Consider the following 24,143-nt stretch of genomic DNA (forward strand, 5'->3'; position numbering starts at 1 on the left):
AAAAAACAGGCCAATCCGTCCCCGAGGGGGGGAGTGGGGTCAGAAAATGGCAACAGAAAATCACCCCCTTTGGAACCTACCCTTGCCCAAGGGGGCACTTTCATTTACAAACAAAACTCTGTTTCTAGTGGGTTTTCTACCCCCCACCCATTGGGGAGCAGACCCAAGTATCAAAAACGTTGAGGGGAGATCCTTGCCCAAGGGATTGCCTTCATGTAGTGGAAAATACCTGGGTCTAGTGGGGTTTTTCTGGCAGAAAGGCCAAAAAAGGGCTGATCTGTCCCAAGGGGGGAGCAGGGGGGGGGGGCAGGGACCAGCAGAGACGAATGTGCCCTCTTTGGAAGCTTCTGTCTGTCAAATGAATGACTCCCTGGTGCCTAGTGGGGCTTTTATTATTATTATTATTATTATTATGCATTCTTATATAGCGCTCGATTACCCGTAGGCATCTCGGCGCTTGCCTTGGGAACCCGTCCTGGCTTCCCCAAGGTGAAAGCCAGGCATCCCGCCGCGGGGGGGCTGTAGTGGAGATTAAGCAGGCTAATGCCCAGAGCTGCAGAGTGTGAACCCGTGATTCAAGTAGGCACCGAAACGAGAATTATCGAGTCCGTGGATATTTGGGCTCAAGACCCTGCCGCGTCGGGAATTGAACCCTGGTCCCGGGTCTGACCTCTGCTTCAGGGTCTGCCTCCTCTAACCAGTGAGCCACACTTCTCCACTTTTAGTCCCATTGGGGGCAGAAAGGCCAAAGAACGGGCCAATCTGTCCTTGGAGTGCGGGCGTTAGAAAACAGCAAATAAAAAATTGCCCCTTTGGAAGCAACCCTTGCCCAAGAGGTTTCTTCCATCCGTTACAAAAATAAATCCTAGTGCCTCTTTCTGCCCCGCCCAAAAATTGGGCCGATCTGTACAGGGGGCTGAACATACATAAACATAGTTTATTCCCCTTGGAAGCAACCCTTGCCCAAGGGGTCGCTTCCATTACACCCAATAAATCCCCGGTGCCTAGTGGGGGCATTCCTGCTACACAATCTAGACTCCATGCGCGATCATGCAGCAGGAATGCCCGGCAAAGAGACATCAAGGGGATGCCTCGATGCACAATGAACTACCTCCCCCCCCCCCCTGGAGCAGGTAACACCTATCTTCTCCTTTGGACTCCTGGAAGCAGATGCCTTCCAGTGCGTCTGGGGCTACGTGATTATGTCGGTGCACACTGTGCGTGCTGCTGTTATGGGATTGCTGAAGGGTGGGCAGGGGTGGCAGTGGATACTCTTCTGCTGCCATCCCTGCTTGGAGGGGGTTGTTGGGCTGTCATGAGCACACGCCCACCATGGCTGATGACGGACCCGTTCTGTCATGAGCATAGAAGGAGCTTTTGCGGTAGGTCACAAATTTTGATCTACTCAGATTTGATACAATCATAGGCATGGTGGCCTGCAGTGATTGCTTTTTAATTAAGCAATTTGTTTTTAATTCACCTGTTTTTCAAAATGGAAAACTGAATAAGTTCAAAAATAAAAAAGAAATGTTTTACACACGTTTTATTAGTTCATACTGAGCCCATGCATCCACAGTTATGTGACCCCTTCCCATTTGCGAATTTGCTAATATTTGAGGTGTTGGTAAAATATGAATGACCAGTTTTCAGTCGCAAAACATCAATGCAGGCATTAATGAAGCAGTATTTGGAAGGGACTTCCTCAACACACCCCTTTTAAATAGCAATTCACAATATGTTCCTAAACCAGTTTATTAATTCAGAAATCCTTTTCTAAATCATTAAATGGGCTTTGAACATTTTTATAAGAGATTTCGCATTCACAAACCCTCTGATTTATCAAATCATAGGGTCTACGAAGGCTACAACTGTTAGTACACAAGGCCCTAAGTATTCTGGAAACTTGTACAGCAGATGAAATGCAATATGTGCTTCAGAAACCAGAATGATGCAATGCATAAACTGGCTGAGTTGAAGAGACCTGTAAGTCAAATCTACAGGACTATGGATCCAGAGCTGGAGAAGGCTGGTGAGGCTTCTTAGATACATTTAAGAGAAGGGGTGATTGTGTTTCTTTTGCAGTGCAAGAAATTAAGTGCTGATCCATAGTATATAATTGGGGCACAGCCTAATTTTGCAGTGACAAGCACTCCTTGTTGTGAATAACATCTTCAAGCTTGCTTGGATTTGTTTGTAGCAAGTGATTTAGCAAAGGTTTTGGATAAAAGCTTAAATTTCTGTATTTTTTGCTTCTATTTGTTGACACATGGGTAGTCAGCCTGTTGTTGAGTACGCTAACACGTCTCGGAGTGTATTTCTCCTCCATATCTTCTGCATGGTTCAGGGACCGTTACAGTGGCAATGTCCTTCATTGGGTTGAGCAGCTAGCAAATAAACTCATTGTGTCTTTTTTGGGGATTTGTTAAAATATGCAGTCAGTAAATTCTCCTCTGGCATTTTTAGAAATAGCACCCATAATTTGGAAACACTGGCTTGATACATTTGAAAAATATATTGCACCAATAACTCCTTTAAGGTTCAGACCTGAGAGGAAGAAATGTTTGCTGTATTCTTTGGAATTCGAAAGTGGACCATTTATAAGCACCATCTGGATTTATTGGTGGATGAAGATAAGTATCTGGAAGCAGTGAAAAAACTGGCAAATAGATTCAACATCTAGCTTAGTTTGATTGTACTCAGGCTTAAGTTTTTCAAAAGGGTTCAAAGGCCCAGAGCAGAAATAGACACGTGTGACTTGACTGGGGAAAATGTCATGGATAATCTTGTCGTCTGCGTCAGTTTTAAGTCTGGGTGGCGAACTCTGCTCCGCTAGGGGAGTTTATAGAGTATTCTGCACTCCCCATTATGCGGAGCTCGCAAAGTTCTCAAAAACTCTGCTTCGTAGTGTGGAGCGGAGTTTTTTTCCTTGCTCACGTTCCTCGACTTTACGTTGGCGAGTGCAAGCAATGTAAATCCATCTCCTGGCAAGATTTTTCAAGGCGGGCAGTCTGATTTCTCATTGCGAGTGATCATGTATGCTCGCAACCGCTTGCATTTAGAAACCATCCGTTCAAGTCGATAAAGCTGCTGCTCGAGTAAATATTTGCTTGATCGGAAGAACGGAAGCACTGCCCACTTGTGCTGTGCATGATGACATTTTTGATGATTGCACAGTGCGGACAAGCAACTGGCACTGAAACTCAATGCGCACAGCATTTATCTTACACACTCCGTTGCTCGTGGAGCTCAGGGTAGTGTGGCAGAGTTTTCTTTGCACTTCACAGAGTGGATAAAGGGATTCAGCAAAACCTGCTTACTATGAAGGACCTTGGAGAATGTCATCAGACTGCTAAGTATCCTGAGATGTCAGAAGTCTCAGCCAGCAAGCAAGATTATAAGAAATATAAACCAGTGCGTATCAAGAATGATAAAGATCAGCGGGAACGTGGTAGTGATGCAAGAAAAAGCATTCTATTGTACAATCTCATCAACATTCCTATCCAGTGACATCCAATAAATGTAGAATACTACAGCCATGCTGGGCCACACAGTACCCTTTCTAGCCCAGAATTGTGTATATATTCACTCTTGTTCTACGTCTTAATTTTGGCCTGCGGTTTTTATCTGGCATTCGTCGTTGACTGCCTTTGTCCGAGTGGCGGGAGTGGTCTCAGCTCTTTTCCAGCTCTTTTCCAGATTCATAGGGCTTTGAGACAGGATTGCCCACTGTCCCCTCTGTTGTTCGCCATTGCCATGAAGTTTCTGGCTGCATATGTTTGGGTGGACACCCGGGTGGGAAGTTTTGAATGGTTGGCCCTGGTTTCTCATAGAGTAGCATTAAATGGAGACGATGTCTTGTTATTCATTACCTATCCCAAGACGTCAGGACCATATATCCTACAGATCATCCGGATCTTTAGTAAGACCTCAGGACTATTTATAAATGTCAAGAGATCAGTGGTATTCGAATGGAAAAGGGCCACTAAGGATATGGGGTGGGCTGCCAGGTTGACTCTGGCTTCCACTTGGTTCAAATATTTAGGGGTACTTTTAACCTCAGACTCCACTGTCTTGTGGGTCTGCAAAATCAGCACTCAGCCAGATCTGATCTTTATTACCAGTATGTCTTCTCAGCCAATCAACTATTTTTAACATAGTCTTGCTTCCTTGCATGCTTATCAGCTTCAAAATGTTCCACTCATAATCCCAACATCCTGGTTCCAACATATGAATACAGTTTTAAACCAATTCCTCTGTAGTGGAGTTGCAACCCACGTCACCCTCTGAACATGTTACCAGACCACGTATTGCGAGGCATTGCCGCAGCTGATGTCCAATCATACAATTTCGCCTCTCATTTATTGGCCATTAATGACTGGTGGTCCCGAGACGATCTTGTGTATGCAACGGAGAGATGGGCAATGGGTGATGTCCCACTCCTTGGTCTCCTTTACAGTGGTAGGGGACTGAGCTTCCCTCCCCCTGTGAGCCTCATTGAAGTTAAGGCCCACCAAAATGGAGAGTGGGTCAGATACAGAGATAAGCTTTGGCTCGCTGAACATTGCCTTTGATGCATCGATGTCGAGGGCAATGTGTGGAGCAAAGGAGGTGATGCATCACTGTCAATCCCACAGATGTAGGCAATGCGTCAGCTCCGAGCAGTATAAAGCCAAAGATACATCACAAGTCAAAATGCAATGAACATCGGGGCAATGCGTAATTGTCTAATCGCTTGGCTGTAGGTGATGCGAGCAGCACAAAGCAATGCGTTGGTGCTGAGCTGCACAAACCCAGAGAAGCACCAGATAGAGGGAAAGATACATCGCGCAGTCTGCAATGCAGTGTCCACGCCTCATGTAGCAGTGGCGTTGCACTGATGTCAAAGGAAATGCACCAATTCCGATTGGTGCAACATTGTCGATGCGTGGATTTTCTTCATTGCAGCACTTGAAACTTAATTCCGAGGGCCCGGGACTGGATTGCCACCACTTTGCGGAGCAGGACTTGCAGCAGACATAGTTCAGGTGCTGTTTGCAGGGGGAACTCTTTGATATCCCTGAGACTTCAGAAACAGGAGGTGAACTAAGAAGCCTTGGAGCAGTTTTAGTTCTGGGATGTAGAGATGCAGTTCCAGTTTTCTCACTCCCAGGCTAGAAGCAGCAAGCAGCAGGCAAGCACAGTAAAGCAATTCAGAAGAGGCCAGTCCCTCCTAGCAGCACAGCAGTCTTTCTTCCAGGTAGAATGTCCTCAGTTCCAGAAGAGTTATGAGTTTGTGGTGACTGAGGTCCAGCACTTATACCAAGTTGGTCCCACGAAGTGGGAACACTTCAAAGAGATGCCTTTCAAAGGCACTCATTTGAGACTCACTACAGAGGGGGTATGCAGCCCTTTGTGCAGGGGACCAAACACAGCCCTTTCAGGAGTAAGTGAGACAATGCTCAGCTCCGCACCCCATCAAGCTAGCTAATGGCTCATTAAGGCCCTACAAGTCACACCTAAGCTCACTTTGTGTGTGAGTGTCTAGAGGAAATGCACAAAGCTCAGCTGTCTCTGCCCCAGATGTGTATTCATAGACAGGCAGAAGTCACCAAATGGCTAAAGTAAGACAATGCCAACTTTCTAAAAGTACACAACTGGGGATTAGCCTATATCTCTCAATGTTGAAAAGCTTAAATAATTTGAGCTTTTTGGACAGACACTTCCAACTTGTGTTTATCCTGGTTCATTTATTCAAACCTCTTCACTTGATATTTTAGATTAAGTTTTTGTATTTTCATCACATAGAAGAATGAAAACAATGTCTTTCAATTTTCAGTATCACAAAAAACATATCATAAACATTTACACAAATGCAAAAAAATTAATAAAAGTCATATTTTACAAACAACCTCACATGACATTTTAAATAGACAATTTCAATGACAAACAATTTATGAAAAACAAATTTACTACAATAGAACAACTACTTTCTGTCTTATTGCTCTATTCTTAAATGTCCACAGTATTTTTTTCCTTAATTTATCAAATCCATGGGCATGAATAGTATTTATCTCTTAGTTTATAATGGCAACGCATTTCAAGTTCTATTAAATTCTTCAAAGAACTCTCATCAGGGCTTTTCTTCTACATATAAAAAAGATGGTTGTAAAATAAAAACAATTTTTAGTGTCTTCCCCCCTCCTATCGAATTATCGCTTACACTTTAGTTTGTGTACCTCGTAATTTATAGTACCTGAAACAGTGTGGTGAAAACCTTTTCCACTGATCTGAACGTCGGATCAGGATAATCCGCGCTCCTTTTGTTCGCAGCATTTCTAGAACAATGAAAGTATTATTTTATTGCTGGCCTTCATGCGTGTTTCTATCGCACTCATACTCTCATCTTTGTAGTTGCCTACCTTATTGCTGCTCTCTCAGTACAGGCTACAGTTGTCAATGACTTTTAGTAAGTTTTGTCACCTGGACCCTGCAATTAATAAAGCGTTTTTTATATTCTAAACATGTAATGTCAGCCACCTTTCTGTTATAGGCGAAAAAACATAATCAGTACCTGCTCTTGGAGATGCCACAGTTATTTAGTCTGCCCGCTGTTTTTATCTCATTAATTATGCTGCTGTCTCCTCGTGACTGCAGAAAGAAAAAGGGGGTTCTATTTAGGTTTTTTTTTTTTTTTTTGAAAATCTTTATTGAAATTTAAGGCATAGGATGTATACATAAGGTTACAATTGAACTTTCTTCTCTTAATCATATATCTAAGTAGCTTATAATCATAGTATCTACTGCTCAGTCTTTCATGCAGCTAGCCGGTTTCAAACAATACTAAGTATTAACGTAACCGTGTATGCATAAATCACTTCTTGTAGCACATTTTAAAGGCCTTCCGTGTTGTACAGTATATTATATTAACCATCAGAACATTAATTCTTGAAACTAAAAAGAGTCATCATAATTAGGTAGTCATTCCACGTTCACACCGACTTTCCAGCCACTCCACCTGCTCCACCTGCTCCATGTTATGCAGCTCGGTAAATCCGTATTCGAACGACACCCTGTCTGGTCCAGCAATGTTAGCAAACCATCACCCAGCTATCTACTCATCCTCCCCCTCAGAGTCTAAGTCTTCTTCTTCCGGTAAGGGTTCACAAATGTCTCCTCTATAAATATTCCATGCTGTCCATACCTTGTTCCATTTGCGGGGGCATGCTCTGAGCATATACACCTCCCTTTTAGTAACCATCAGCATGCCCATGTTTTTACTCCACCTATTAGCTGTAGGCAGTTCCGGTGCCCCCCATTTTTGCGCAATGTCTCGTTTAGCTACCATCATGGCCAGGGTGGCCCATATCAGGCCATATCTATCCAGATCACTGGGGTCCCAGATGTTCAATAAGCATTTGCGAGGTTCTGGCAGAACGGAGATCTTAAGCGTTTGCGAGACAGTGCGCATAACCTGTCTCCAGAATTCCTGTACGTGCGGGCAATCCCAGAGTGTATGGTACAGTGTTCCCTCCTCCCCGCAACCCCGAAGACAAAAGGGATGTGGTGCCCTATGTATTTTATGAAGCAAAGTCCTAGTGTAGTAAATGCGATGTAAAATGTTAAGTTGCACTAATCTGAATTTTGCTGAAATACCTACTTCTCTCTGTGATGCTAGTGCTTCGTTCCATTCTGACTCAGTGACCTCACCTATTTCCCCAACCCATTATTCTCCTAGTTTTATTGTAGAGTCCCCTAGGTTGTTGATCAGTTTTTTATATGTGAGGGAGGTCGCGCTTTGTGGCATATAGTCCGTCAACAGCCTATCCTCCAGTGGTGAGGACTCTGGTATATCATTGCCTTTTGGGATCGCCTGGAGCAGTGCGTGTCTTATTTGCACATATCTAAACGTCTCAGTCGGGCCCAAGCCATATTGTTTTTGGAGCTGCGGAAATGCGATCACCGTGCCTTTATCCCATAGGTCACCAACTGTGGAGATTCCTATGCAGTCCCATTGCGTAAATCCCTTACTAGACCGTAAGTTCCCTAATGTCTTTGTGTCCCATAGTGGTGTTAGTTTGGTGATTTTCCCCTTCCAACCTAGCCGTGTTTGTGCTATGTGCCACAGGGCCGCTGTGTGTTGCGTCGGTCCCAACAGTTTCTTGACTTGCGATTTGTTATACAGTACTGAGAGCATGCAGTCTGTCCCTAGCTGCGACCAATCCGCTCTATATGCTGGGTCACTTCTTGGAGTATGTATCCATCGGTTTATTATTTTAAGATGGGCTGCCCAGTAGTATAGCTGTATGTTCGGTAATGCTATACCTCCCTCATACCAACTCTTTGTCATCTTATCATATGCTATACGTGCCGGGCCATTATTCCAGAGTAGGTTTGATACCAGTGCTGCGACCTGCTTGAAGTATCGCGGCGCAATAGGATATGGGGTGTTTTCCAGTACATTTAGGAATCTAGGAAGTGCCATCAGTTTATAAAGGGCTGCACGCCCGAGGAGGGTCAATGGCAAGGTCGCCCATTGTTTAACATCTGCACGCAGACGTTCCATAGGCGGTTTCAAGTTTTTGTCAAAGAAGTCTGCGGCACCGTTCGTAATAACAATGCCTAAATATTTAAAGGAGTTCGGGCCAATGCAAGGGGACAGTCCGTTTGTAGCACCGGATCCGGACCCTTTAGTGTGTAAATCACCAACTTGGACCAGTTCAGGGTATAGCCTGACGACTTCCCATGTGCGTTACAGATATTCAATAATGCTGGGATCCCAGTTTCAGGCTCAACCATATAAATCAGCATATCATCCGCATATAGGGATATTTTATCCTCCCACCCATCCGCCCATTTGATTCCTTTGAGTAACGGTGTTGCTCTGATTAGGATTGCTAAGGGTTCTAGCATCAGGGCAAAAAGCAAGGGCGACAAAGGGCACCCCTGCCTCGTCCCCCTTCCCAGCGGGAACGTCTGCGAGACGTGACCATTAGCCACCACTTGTGCCACCGGCTTCGTATAAAGTAGTCGTATCCATGCTACGTATTTCGGTCCAAAGCCCATACGTGCCAATACCACAAATAGATATTCCCATTCTACTAGATCAAAAGCCATTTTGGCATCCAGGGAGAGAATCACTGCTTTTTCGGAGAGAAGGTGCGCTCGTGCCATCACCCCATGAACCCGCCTGAGATTCAGTGCTGTACTCCTGTGAGGCATAAAGCCTGACTGATCAGGGTGCATCAGTGTCTGCAGGTGTTGTACCAGTCAGTTGGCCAGTAGTTTCGCTAAAACCTTGGCCTCCACGTTAAGTAGGGAAATGGGGCGATATGAGGAGCATTCAGACGGAGGTTTACCCGGCTTTGGTATGGCTACAATCGTTGCGGTGCGCTGGTCCAGCGGTAGTTCCGCCTTTTCCAGGCTCTCCATGTACATTTCCAGTAATGGTCTACTGAGAGTATTTATACCATTCTATGGGTATTCCATTGGGTCCTTACGCTTTCCCTGATTGCAGTGCCTCAATTGCCAGTTGAATTTCCTCTTCTGTCGGGTCGGCCTCTAGCTCTTGCACTGCCTCCTGTGGGAGCCTGGGGATGTCAATGTTCTCAAGCGAGCTTAACGCCGCCTGAGCAGTGACCTCCTGCTCTGGGGTATATATCTCTTGGAAGTGGCGTGCCAAGGTGCACACTATTTCTTCCGGATGTGTCTGCAACTGTCCGTCATGTGAGTGTAGCCTCTGTATACCTCTATTACTACCCCCTCTCTTATCTAACCACGCCAGCATTTTCCCAGCTTTGTCGCCTACATCATATATTCTATGTGCTGTGCTTGTGAGATATCCTTGGACTTTCGTTTTAAGGTGGGCTTGGTATTGCCGCTGCCGTAATTGTAATAGGTGTGCTGCTTCCGGCGTGGGACCCGCCATGTGGGTATTGTTCGCGTTGTGGGGTGTCATCTCGAGCTCTGTGAGCTCTCGCCGTGACTCTCTTTTGTGCCCTGTAATTGCTGCTATCGCTTCTCCCCGCAGGACCGTTTTGTACGCTTCCCACAAGACCGAGAGAGAGGACACTGATCCCGCGTTTTCCTCAAAATAGTGTGTGGTCACTAATTTAAGTTCTTTCCTGATCTTAGGGATTTTTTTTTTTTTTTTTTTAAACCTTTATTGAGCATGAAAGAGAATACAATCACAGGCATACTAGCCTCTGGGCCGGCCAATTACATACCCGAAAAACAGTATAGTATTACACAGCTCATCAGCCGACAACCAAGGGTCCGGCAGCAATGGTGCACGATGTTGGTCAAATCTATAACGATAAGATATGGAAAGGTTTCATTTTTAAAACAAACAAACAAAAACATCGAAGAAAAGAGAAAAAAGAGGCTGCAGTCTAAAGTGTTTTGTCTGTTCCATACGACACGGGGAGAGGCAATCAAAAACAATATGAAAAGCAGGAGAACCTCCAGGAGAAAAAGAAGGGTGTGGGGAAAGCGGGACCCAGAGCCAGAAACAGATCAAGAATGAGATACAGGGGGGAGCCGAAACGCATAATCAAGGGGAACAAGGAGTGTCAGGGGATCAAGGAAGGGGGGATCACATATCTCCCCACGGTATGAGTTCCATTGGCCCCATATCCTACCCCACTTTTGGGGCCTGCCACGGGAGATATAAACAGTCTTCTCTCTGAACATGCACCAGTCCATATTTTCCTCCCATTTGGAAACTGATGGTGCCCTCTGAGATCCCCACAATTATGCAATGTCCCTCTTCGCAACCATGTTTCCCAGTGTAACCCACCGAGTTTGAGCAACAGTGCAGTCGTTCGGTTCCCATATGTTCAACAGACAGCGCCTGACTTCAGGTAGCAACGCAACATTCGTCACCTCACTCATCACCGCATGCACTCTAGACCAAAAAGACACAACTGCCGGATATTCCCATATGATGTGAAGGAAGGTAGCAATCATACCACAGCCACGTCGACACAGTCCATCCTCAGAAAAACCCATATGCATCAGTCGCGGACCCGTGACATATACTCGGTGCAAAATCTTCAGCTGGACGAGTCGCAGATGCGCCACAATCGCAACCTCTTTAGGAGAGGTTATCGCAGCCTGCCAATCCTCATCATCCAATTCCAGCCCATCTCTAGTCCAGGTACTACGAAGCTGAGCAAGCAAGTCTGATCGAGTATTGATAGGTTTTTTTATAAATAAGGGAGATAGTGCTGTCTGGAATATGTCCGTCCAGCAACCTGTCCTCCAGGGGGGAGCTCTCCGGAATATCAGAAACGGTTGGAAAAACAGACCCAATGGCATGACGAACCTGGAGGTATCGGAAATATTCCGAGTCATTCAAACTGTATTCCTGTTTCAATTCAGCAAAGGTCTTAACTCTATTCTTAACCCAGAGGTCACCTATCTTGCTAATACCGATGAAGTCCCACCTATCAAAACCCTTGGACGTCCACAATTCACCAAGCCTCTCCGCGGCAAACAGAGGGGTCGCCCTGGACAGCTTATCTACCCATCCAGTAGCCGCGGTCGCGCTGCCCCACACCCGCACAGCCACCTCAGTGGGTCCCGTCAAGTTTTTCCCAGCGCCCCGAGAGTAGAGAGCCCTGTAGTAATCTCCCCCGGGCAACAGCCACCGGTCCATCCCGAATGCAGGATTCGAGACTGGACCGTACATGGCATGGTTCACAGTACTCAGCTGAGATGCCCAGTAGTATCGCCGTATATCAGATAACGCAATGCCCCCATCGTACCAGGGCAACGTAAGCTTAGCCAACGCAATACGGGGTCGGCCAGCCCAAACTAGCTTTCTCTGGAGGCTTTCGATTTCACGAAAGTAGCTGGCCGGCACTAAATCAAGTGTGTTTTGTACGGCATACAAAAAACGGGGGAGAGACATAATTTTGAACAGGGCCGCCCGTCCCAGGGGGGACAAGGGTAGACCACACCATGCAGCGACGTCCGACCGAAGCCGGGCGAGTGGAGGCAACAAATTACGCTCATAGCGTATCACCGGGTCAAGTGAGATAAAGATCCCTAAATACTTAAAGCCAACACTAGAGACCGGGATCGGGCATACTCGGGGCAAAGAAAGAGGATCACCGGTCAGCGGGAAGATACACGACTTGAACCAATTGATAACCAACCCGGAGTTACATCCAAAGGAAATCAATACGTCAAAAAGGACTCCTAGTGACTTACGGGGGGACGTCAGGTACAGTAAAATATCATCGGCATACAATGATATACGATCTTCGAAGTCAGGGGACCACCGAATACCCTTTAGCGAAGGCTCCCAATGGAGCCAGGCAGCAAGGGGCTCGAGCGCAAGTGCAAACAGTAACGGTGACAAAGGACATCCCTGCCTCGTGCCTCGCCCGAGAACGAAGGGCTCCGAGACTCTACCATTAACCACAACCTGCGCCAACGGCTGCTCATACAGTAGTTTGACCCAAGCAATAAACTTCGGACCAAACCCGAACTTAGCAAGAGTAGCCCACAAATATGGCCACTCAACCGTATCAAAGGCCATCGAGGCATCGAGAGAAACCAAGATGGCCGGCTCGCTAAGAGTCCCCGCCCTCGCGATGACGCCGTGAAGATGACGGAGATTGAGCGCAGTATTGCGTTGGGGGATAAAACCCGACTGATCAGGGTGAACCAACTCGCTAATCACCGTAACCAGTCGGTTAGCCAAAAGTTTCGCCAATATTTTGGGTTCAGCATTCAAAAGTGAGATCGGGCGGTACGATGAACAGCGCTCGCGGGGTTTACCATCCTTAGGGACAACCACAATAGAGGCCAGTCTCTGGTCCCTGGGAAGGGATCCAAGGTCTCGCGATGCCGCAAACATACGAAGCAGATACGGCGCCATCTTATCCGGGCATAGCTTGTATAACTCAACCGGTATACCGTTGGGACCAGAGGCCTTCCCCAATCGAAGGGAGCGTATAGCAAGCGTAACCTCGTCAACGGAAAAATCAGCCTCCATTAACACTCCATCCGACTCCGAGAGAGTAGGCAACTCAAGATCACGAAGCAGCAAGCGCGAGTCCTCCTCCGGCAAGCCCGAAACCGGCGCGTATACAACCCAAAAGTGCTGGGCAAACACCTCAACTATATTAACAGGGTCCACGACTCGCGTTCCATCAACTCTCTCTACCACTGGCACAACACGATTCATCCTGTCTCGCTTATCCAGCCAAGCAATCAACTTCCCCGCTTTATCACCCACATCATACAGACGCCCCTGCTGCACATGATTCATAGCCTCAGCCGAGTCAGTCACCAAGGCCCTGTAATCAGATTGCTTAAGGGCCAAGACATGCAATTTCTCGGGTGTAACCCCTACTTCCAACCGTTCCTCCAGTACGGCAATCTCAGACTCCAAGTTCACCACCTCCTCATTTTTGCGCTTCCTCTCACCAGCAACCAAAGACAGGGTCTGACCATGGATCACAGTTTTATAAGCCTCCCATAGGGAGACCGGGGAGGATACCGACCCTTCATTTTCAGTAAAATAAAAGTTCATACATTTGACCACCTCAGATCTAATTCTGGGGTTGTGAAAATGCCATGGATTGATCGGGGCAACCCGGCCCCCAGCCCCCAGACGTATATCGATGTGGAGCCATAGCGGGGAGTGATCCGAGATTCCTCTAGCTAAATGCTTGATTTCACACACCGAGACCAACTGCACCACCGGCACTAGGATATAATCTAGTCTCGAGAGACTTCCATGGGCTCCCGAGTGGAAGGTATACTGAAGCCGGCCAGGGTGCAGTTGTCTCCAACAGTCTGCCAACCCAAAGGCGTCCAAGAATTTACCCAGCCATAGCTGCGATGTAGGGAGGGAGGAGCCTGGGAGGGCTACGGTCACTCTCACCATTCAACACAGAATTAAAGTCTCCACCCACCACAAGCAAGCCAGGCCCAAAATCACCTCACCCAAATCGGTGAAGGTAGTAGACTGCAGGCCAGGCGCAACATAAATAGACAGTATGGAAATCAACTTCCCTTCCCATCTAGACCTAAGAGCCACCCCAACTTGCAGTGTGCCTGTCACCCCATGAAACTAACCTACACAAAAGAGAGAGAAATCCCCAGAGGAGGAAGATCCCCCAAACTCCCCCCACCTCCCGGTCACGCACACCATAACAGAACATAGTCTCTGAGTCACTGCCATGGAATCAGGCTCGCCGATGTAGACTCACTGCTCCTGGTCCTCCAAACCTCCTTCAGCGCCTCTCGAGTTCTCCGGGCCCTCCCGGCGCGGCGGCAAAGTGTCCAACCAGTCACTAACCACCTCGGGCGGTCGAAGAAGAACGCACGCTCTTCATGCTCAATTCTCAGGCGGGCCGGGCAATGCATAGCATATTTCAGTCCCAGTTCTCTAAGACGCCTCTTCACGCCCGTGAAGCCCATACGTTGTTTCTGGACTGCCTGGGTGAAGTCCGGGTAGAAACTGATCGACACATTGTCAAATTTAGTGGGACCGGTCGTTCGTGAAGCTTGCAGGATAGCGTCTCTGTCACGGAAATTGAAAAGCCTGGCAATTATGGGCCGCGGAGCGGCACCCAACTTCGGCTTACCACCCGGGACACGATGAGCTCGCTCCACTGCAAAGAACTTGCTCAGGCCTTTTGGTGCCAAATGCTTCAGCACGAGGTCCTCCACCAGGATATCAACAGGCAAATCAGCAGAGTTCTCCGGGACACCCACGATGCGGACGTTATTGCGTCTGGCCCGGCCCTCGAAATCTTCCAGCCGATTGGCGAACAGATCACAAGTAGTACGAAGATTGCGGACAGTGGTTTGGAGATCCGAGACGTCCGTGGTCAAACTAGCAGTCTTGATATCAAGGGATTTGACACGCTCGTTGGTTTTCCCCAGGTCCGCTCTAATGAGGGTGACATCAATCGCCACAGTATCAATCTTGGCCGCCAAGGTTTCATATTGCTGGCACATGGTGGATTGGACACTCGCAATAGCGCCCATAACGTCCTTCAGAGTTGGCTCCTCGTTTTCAGGAGTGCCATCACCAGCTTCCTCCAGGGCACCACTCGACCCGCCCGGGGAGCCCCTAGGTCGAGTAAATCGATCGATGGTCTGAGATTGGGTGACCCCCCTCGGGACGGGCCTCTAGCGGGGCGTCTCTCGACGACCGCCCTGCCCGCCATGACGGGCAATGAGCTCCGACTGGATCTGTAGGAGTTAGCCAAAACAATCTCCGTCTCGGCGAGCTCGAAACAGTGAGAGGGTAGGGACACAGCACTGGCCAAAAGTTGGCATCGAGAACAGAGCTGAAGTGCCGATCGACGACTGGGCGTTCACAACAGCGACCAAAAACGAAACCGAAAGTACACCAGGGGCAGAGGGCGTGGCTCATCAGCCGTTGTTGTTCGATTGCCCCCTGGGTACCTCGGGGACTCAAGCCCCCGGCTGGCATACGATGTAGGCCTCGAATTCCAGAGTGCAGCAAGTCCGTTATCCGGCGGCCAAATCGATTCTTGAAAAAGACAGGGACATCAGCAGGGCATCAATAAAAAGTACCCGTCGTCATAATCAGGATCAGTAGCAGGATAATCGCGGGAGGCGGAAAGGGTCTCGGCAGCCCTTAGCTCACGCGTCCATCTTGGAATCTCGCGAAGCTTCTCCCCTCGATCTTAGGGATTTTTAAGTAGTTCGGGTATAGTGGATAAATTCTAGCACGTTTCTTCTCCTTAGTGGTGAGTGACAGGGATATTGGGGAATGGTCAGATATGCCTCTTGGCAGGATTTCTATTTTATCTACTTTCCCCAGTTCAACCCCTAGGAAAAAGAAATAGTCAATACGTGACAGGCTATTGTGTGCACCGGAATAGTATGTGTATTGTGTCGCTGTGGGGTTTAACTGTCGCCATACGTCTGTAATGCCCATTGCCTCTAGAAATCCAGGGAGTGTTGCAGTTCCCCGAGGACGTTCTCTAATGGGATATGTGTCCAGTGTCGGGTCTACTATTGCATTGAGGTCCCCTCCTATAATTGTGTCGCCCTCCGGGAGGTCCAGAAGGAATTTACCTAGGTCCGGCAATGCAACAGATTGGAGTGCCGGGGGGATGTAAACGGAAACCACGTTGAGGGGCTTCCCTTCCCATTGTCCATGTATTGCTGCGAAACGACCCTGATCATCCGTCTTGCGGTGTTCTACCATAAGGGGTGATGTCTTTTTCATGAGTATCCCCGCCCCTCGGGAGCCTGTCGTGAATTCGGCATGTACTGCCATCACATATCCGCGTCTGTCAAGCGCCTTACATGCTGTTCCCGTGAGGTGCATCTCCTGGAGTGGTACTAGGTCGGGGCCCTGGCGTTTAATTGCTTGCAGAACCAATCGCCTCTTTATTTTATCTCCCAATCCTCTGACGTTCCAAGTAAGCATGCGCAGGGGAGGCACCTCAACTGTCGTAGGCGCGCCCTCAGTGGGTGCAGCGTGTAACCGCTGGGCCATTGGCTTGGTTGGGTAGTGTTCTAGCTGCCATGTTACAGGCTTCAGTGTATATGTAGCGTTCTATGTTGAGGCGTAGGAATAGCTCGTTACTCAGTGTGTTCATGTACCATTTGTCGTGAGTGATGACCATCAATACTAACATTAACTTCAAAACTCCCCCTCCCTCCCCCTCCCTGCTTCCCTGCTCCACGGACTTATCCCCGCCCGCTTCCCCAACTTTGCAGAGTGCTTCCCATAGTCAAAAATACTTGCTTGCTGGGGAGAGGACTTCTCCGGAGACAACTGCCTCTCTTCCTCTCCGAGAAAGCCATCCACCTAGTATCCAGGGCGTTCTGTCAGGCCTTTGGTATAAATGTTATCACGCACCAGGTGTCTATTGTTCGTCTTCCGAGGCCTGGACACTATTATCTTTTGTCGGGGATCCGTCCTTTGGTCCGCGTCCTGACGCTTGGGAGTTTGTGCAGCTGTTCGGTTCCTGGTTCCTGTGTGTCCTGTGTGTCCGACGCGGTGGCTTTACTGGTCTCCATCCGTCCAGCCACTCTCGAGCGATCTCAGGGGTGTCAAAGAACCAGATTCTGTTGTTTGCCACTGCACGCAGTCTTGCCGGGAACAGCATGGAGTATGGAAGTTCTCTCGATCTGAGTTCTTTCTTAATGTCCAGAAACGTTCTCCTACGACGAGCAACTTCGGCCGTGTAATCCGGAAAGATGGCCAGTGTGGAATTTTGGACTTTAATTGGTGGCGCCAATCGCGCCGCCTGCAGGATGGCGTCCCGATCTCTAAAGTTGAACAGTCGAGCCAGGATCGGTCGCGGCGGTGCACCCGGTTTCGGTTTGCCTCCCGGGACCCAGTGGGCCCTTTCGACGGAGAAGAAGGTGGACAGGCCCTTGGGTTTAAGTACGTTCTTTACCAACTCCTCCACATAGAGGTCCATTGCTCTCGTACCTTCGGATTCTGGAACCCCAAGGATCCTTACGTTGTTCCGTCTGGAGCGCCCTTCTTGGTCGTCCAGCCGTTCTCGCAGTACCTTGTTTTCCGCAGCTATCTTCTCCACCGCCGTCTGGAGTTCAGAGACATCCTCGACCAGGGATTTCGTCACAACCTCCATAGAGCTTACTTTCTCGGACATTTTATGGAAGTCTGCCCTAATAAGTGTGATCTCGGTTGATATTGACCCTACCGTTGCTTGGACTTGCGTCTGGGCTTTCATCACGTCATCTAGTGTGGCCTGCTTACTGCCTGCTTCCTCTGCTGACTTGCCTGCCGGAGATTTCCCGTCCGCGGAAGGAGAGGCATTCTTGTCGCGTGCAAACTGTCAATTCTGGTTTGGGTAGTAATGCTTTTACTCCCCCTGCTCGACATGTTTGCCGCCGCCAGTGGATCGATGAATGTTCGATGTCCCCGAGGTCTTCCGCGGCTCTCAACCGTCTATCACCGGGTCCAGCAGTGTAGTGCCAGTGGCTGCGCCCTCTGAGTTAGCAGTCGCTGGCTGCGCCCTCTGAGTTAGCGGTGTCGTGCCTATGGTGTATCTGCGACCTAGTCCCGATTTGTGCAGGGGGGGGCAACCCCTCCTCCACGTTGTATTTTACCGGCTGTAGGCTTTATCGGTGTCAGTTCTGTGAGGTTCCTTCTTCCCTTCAGGCCTCCCAGTGATAGTGTTGATGCAGCGCCGGTCCCTTTGTTCCTCTCAGTATAGATCCCCAGTCACCAGGCTGTTTATTTGTTTATTGTGTCTTTACATAGCCCTGCTTTAATATTTCTGTCTTTATTAATTTGACGAGTTCGATTCCAGGTGCCAGGGCTCTTGTGCAAACCGGCAGTCAGGCTGTTATGCATGTATCAGAATTATGTCCTTGTCGGGCGTCCTCCGCACTTCACCAAGATGGCGGCCCGCCCGTATTGTTGTGCCTCTATCTCCGCCTGGCTCCTTCCTCATGTAGGGCTGTGTTTTTCAAGGCTCCAGACACTTTGGCCTGCTGTGCTTCTTGACGCAGCTCTCTGGCACCTCCCGCTATCCTATCTCGGCCGCGGGAGGATTTCTCCCATCGGGGCCCGATGTGCTTTACCAATATGGCGGCCCGCCGGATTCAGCTCCCCTCGTGTTTCTCCTCTCAGCCCGCAGTCCGGCTCTCTGCCAAGTAAGTGTCCTGGCGCAAATTTCGTCACTTATAGGCGCCCCCACCGTTGCGGTGATGTCTGTTGCTGCCGCCGGTGCACCTCTCCCGTACCTCCTCCGCGCTTCCTCCTGGACGGGTCCTTCCGGTGTCTCTCGCCCGGGTCCCTGGCACTTCCTGTCAGTCTCTGCTGCACGCCAGCCCCTGGTTTCTTTTGCTTTTCTAGGCCGCCAGGTCCGACGCCTCTATCTTGTGTTCCCGGTGTTCAGTCATCACCGGAGTCACGGCCGTCCGTCCCGCCCGGTCCCAGGTTTCAGGTCCTCTCCACAGAGGTTTTGTGGAGTACGGATTAGTGTTCGGATCGTTGAAGAGGCCGCGTTGTCACCGGAGCTCTTCCTTTATGCTGCTGCCATGCTCGGCTGCAAGCCACGCCCCCCTATTTAGGTCTTTTTTAATGAAACCGCGGAGTGTTTGATCGCGGATACATTGGGGCATATTTACAAGCCCCTTGCGCCACGTTTACGCCGCTGTTGCGTCACACAAGGCGGCGTAAACGTGGCGCATCCCTGCGAGGCATTTACAACGTGACGCATCTATGGAGATGCGTCACGGTGTAAGGCGCTGCGCCACATGAAACCTGCGTCAGGTTTCATGTGGGCGTGTCTACACAGGGGGGGGGCGATCCATCGCAGGAACGCCCGTGAAAAGTGACTCAGTGAAATCTACAAGATTTCACTGAGTTACTTTCCCAATGCTGAGGCGTCAAAACCCTGCGCCTGCTTGAAGCAGGCGTAAGGCTTGACGCACCATGTTAGAAATAGGGCAAGTTGGAACAGTGCTGGAGTTGCGTGCCGCTCGCAACACAACTTCAGCACTGCGCCAACTTACGCCTAAGATGCGACACGCATCTGTTTATTCCTGCGTCATGGTGCGCCGCATTGTAAATGCGGCGCATCATGGGTGGCGCAAGGATAAACTTGCGTGTCGTATCTTTCCTGGCGCATCTCTGCTGATTTGCAGAGATGCGCCAGGCAACGTAAATATGCCCCATTGTTTCCGGCAATTACCTTTATGGTTGTTCACCCCGAGTAGCACACTCTCTGAATATTTGAAGCCTTCCGTCAAGTTTTCGTATTTCCTAAAACGAGACACGCGAGTGAGTCTACTTGCATAGTCTGTTTCAGTTGGATTTATTGAAAAAAGATTCTGAGTTTTCCACTCACCGCTAATATCAGACTGTTTACTCCGTCACTAGATTTTCTTTTTCTTCGATGCCGCCATTGCTAGTTTGCCGCGTGAGTCGAACAACGGTTAAAAAGAGAAGTTAAAGCCGGGGGAGAGAGAGGCATGGCCAGTAGTGTCGTCCAATAGCATTGCGGCCTCCCTCTAAGGTCCAAAGTAGTGTACTCTGGGAAATGAAGGTATTAGTTTGACAATCGTTTCCGAAAGCGCTCATTTCAGGAGCAATGATTCTACCATTTATACCAAAGGGATTAAATACACTCTAATATTCAATTCAAAAGTTGTAAGGAAAGGCGGCACTGGTACATTGCCCATTCACATTACAGCCTCCGTTTGGGGTCCCAGATATTGCGCATTGAGGGGTGTACTTATTAGTGTAACCTTTCATTATCGAAAATGCTCATTATTAAAGGCCAGAGCTCTACCATTCTTACCAAGAATCCTTGAATGCGCTCTATTGTAATATACACTTATCCTACTCTGGGTAGTGTATCCTGGGGCTGGTAGTTCAAACTTTATTGAGTTCGCTCATACTGTTGAGCCCTGTCACTGTACTGTTGAACTTCCTAATTAAATAAGCCTCTTTTTGTAACAGCAGGCTATCTAGGTCAATATGCCGTTTAGCTGTGTTTATTACCGCCAAAGTGGTCCAGTGAAAATCATTCTCACCATGGGCTTTATCTACAAAATGCTCAACCATAGGGGCAGTTAACACTTTCTTTTTAATTCTAGACCTGTGCTGTGTGATTCTAGTGTTCACCTGTTGAGTTGTTTTCCCTATATAGATTTGATCGCATGGGCATATTACTGCATAAACGACATTTTTTGTTTTGTAATTAGAAAACTCGTTGTGTTTCCACCTAACTTCTTTGTGATTGAATTCAGTACCTTCAATGGTATTACCACATGCCATGCACGTATCACATTTGTGATGGCCTGCTACTGGCTTCATATTCCATTTTGAAAGTAAATCACTTTTTGGTTTTGGTATTGTGATGTCTGCACGTATTATCGGTTGGCCTATGCTAGGGTTTTTGTTCATAGCAAATAAAGGCTTTGGGAAGGGGCATTCAAGGCTTTCAAGGAGGTGCCATTTTTTAAGTATAATTTGCCTAAATTCAATCGTATCAGGGCCGAAAGTTGTTACACAAACCAGTTTTTCGAGTTCTCTCTTTTCTTTTACTTGTAAGAGGTTCTCACGGGATGTGAACCTAGCTCTCTTTGCCGAATGTTTTAACACTTCCCTATTGGGGCAACTTACTTATTGAAACTCCAGAAGTCCCTTATTTAAGGTTAACAGGGTTGAAACATCATCAACTTATGTTATAACAAACCATTTCTGGCCTCTTTGAATCTCAAAAGTGTCCCCTATAGGATATTGTACATTTATGTTTGGTTGTTGAGGTATAATTAGGAAACCCTTTATAAAATGTATCATGTCACCTATCTTCTTGTTTGGTTCTTTTTTCACACAGAACACTGAGCACTTTGAAAACTTTAAATACAAAAATTAACTGTATAAAATAAGAATTGGACTCTTTATTCTTCGGTGTATAATCCTTTTTCCTAGGACATCCTATTTTCTGGTTTGAATTTGCTACTTGCATTTATATATCATTTATTCGTGCATTGTCCAAAAAAAACCATTGTTTTGTAATATAATGCATGATGTAGTTCCATATGAGTAGAGTTACCCTTGTTTTTGCTTACAATGCTGGACCAATAGTAGCATTTAAGTTACAGGCCCTGGGCACAGGGAGTGCACTTCACAAGAGACTTATAAATAAATGTAATGTGCCAATTGTTGATAAGCTAATGTTATCATTTTTTAAGTAGAGAGAACATGCACTTTATGTCTGGTTAGCAGTGGTGACATGTCCAGAGTCCTAAAGCCAACAACAACGAATTCAGCAACAAGAAACGAAGGAGGAAGCCAAAAGGATTGAGGTTGCCCCTGCAGAAAGGGCCATTTCCAACAACTATTTTCACCTAAACAATTGCACTTCCATATCTCTGTTTCCACTGACTGCATTTTTGTTATTTTGGTCTCAAATACATTATTGCATGTTGCTCTATTTGTTTAAATTGATTTGGGATTTCTCTTGTGTTGTCTCTTCAGTGTATTACTGTTTAAAGTGCTGAATAAATATGTTACACATTGCCTTCAAGGTAAGCCTGACTGCTTTTGTACCAGGCTACCAGAGGGTTAAATGCAGGTTAAATTGGGGTTTCTTGTGACTTCACCCTGACAGGAATTGTGGTTGCTGTTTGAGCAGTGTTCCACTCCCTACAACCTGTAACCCACTTTTCTACAACGAGTTAGTGTATTATGCCCGAAAACATATTAAGACACACCGGAAAGTTGATAACTGAGAACCTGAATTGAGAAAACAAGAATTCATACTGATCCTGTTATTTGGAACTAAGAATATTTGAAGCCATATTATATGGATGCGATGCCCCATGAACACTTGTAAAATACCATTAAATGTTGAATAAGTATCCATTTACCTATAAATGAAGCTGCTGCAGCATATATTATAATTGAAAAAAATAGTTTGCTTGCATTTGTCAATTCAGCTTAAGAACATATGTGACTGATGAATGCTATTCCTCAAGTTGTTCTTAAGAGTTGCACGAGGAGTAAAACATATTTATGAACTATAGCCACAATGAAAATACGGTATAGGTCATCTTCGAAAGAGACCTGATATTGGATGGATGTCTGTCACCGAATGAATGTATCTATGTATGGATTGATCAAAGGAAGAACACAGGTAAGTTCTTCATGGAAACATGCGATAACTCATGAGACACTTTAACAGTTGGTATTTGATAGACACAATATTAATGAATATGTTGATTTAGCAATTGATTAAGCTTTGACAAACAGGGTTGATGTATAGAGAATATTTTTGAGTTACAATTCACTTTACACATTGACTTTGAAGAGAGGTAATATGTATGATATTTTATGATTACAATTTGCACATAGACTAACAGACCTGAATCTTTGAAATATGGCTGTGTAAACCGAAACACATGTCCCTTGCATAATGATACGCTATGGGTGACCTTGATTCACAAGTGCCATAAGATTAAGACTAAGACTAAGTTGAAGTATATATGACACTTTGGAGGTGGAACTGGATCGATGAGGAAGTGACCGTTAAACTCCATAAAGAGATTGTGATAGCAATGTATACATCTCCTTGTGGATGAATCATATGTTATAATCATGAGAATACTTCATCTGGGCCAACAGGGTGACCTATGGTAAGAATTCTCCTTGCAATTGGCATTATAACACTGTGTGTGTCACTTTCTAGGTTGCAAAATATACATAGCATGGAGATGCTGTGGGAATTCAGGCTCATATTAGCAAGAACCTCGTTAAAATTATCGCCGTTTTAGCGGCAGGAAACTGCCACTAAAACGGCGAAATGTGCTTGCTAATATGCATTATAGAGTTCCAATAGAAGCCCAGGTTAGATGTCCTGCGCATCTAACCAGGGCTTCCATTGGAATTCTATAACGCATATTAGCAAGCCCATTATCGCCGTTTTAGCTGCAGTTTCCTGCCGCTAAAACAGCGATAATTTTAACGAGGTTCTTGCTAATATGCTCCTCAGTTTATATTTGCACAGACATGTACATTATATGATAGAGACCACCATGTTTTAGCAATATGAGATAATTCCATCAGTGCCATTTATACAATAATACTATGCAATCTTAATAGGTACCCTATAATAGGCAATTGGTTTGCATACTCAATTTAACAGAATTGAACAGATGCACAGGAATCAAAGGCACATTTTAATCTGCTAAATGTAATGATAGTAAGGTTAAGGTAATTCTTAGACCATCATCAAAATATCATCGCGTGCAATCCAAATTGCTTTTTACAACTTGTAATGCTATCTTAGTCTGGAAGCATCTTGTGGAACCAAATGACACACACTCTCACATTATGAACAGATATGCCAGTCTATCAATGTGGGCACATTTAGTGCAACTTCTTTTGATGGGTATTATAACCAACTATCATCAACCATGCAACCTCTGCGGATTTTTGTGTTATAGACTAAATAGACATAATGCTTCGTTTATGTTCATACAGTACAGAGGCACAGGATTATGCTATAAAAGTTGATAAACTATTTGCAATATATCCAAATGCTGTCAATGTATTTCCACGGGGCATAATTCTGGATGGATTAAGTGCAATCGACTGTGTCTGTCACTAAAATGTTAGTAAAGTTGATGAACAGTGCACAGTTGTATGCCAGCAACAGTGATGGAAAATA

Source organism: Lissotriton helveticus, chromosome 1_1 (assembly GCF_964261635.1).
Source record: "Lissotriton helveticus chromosome 1_1, aLisHel1.1, whole genome shotgun sequence".
Lineage (NCBI taxonomy): Eukaryota > Metazoa > Chordata > Amphibia > Caudata > Salamandridae > Lissotriton > Lissotriton helveticus.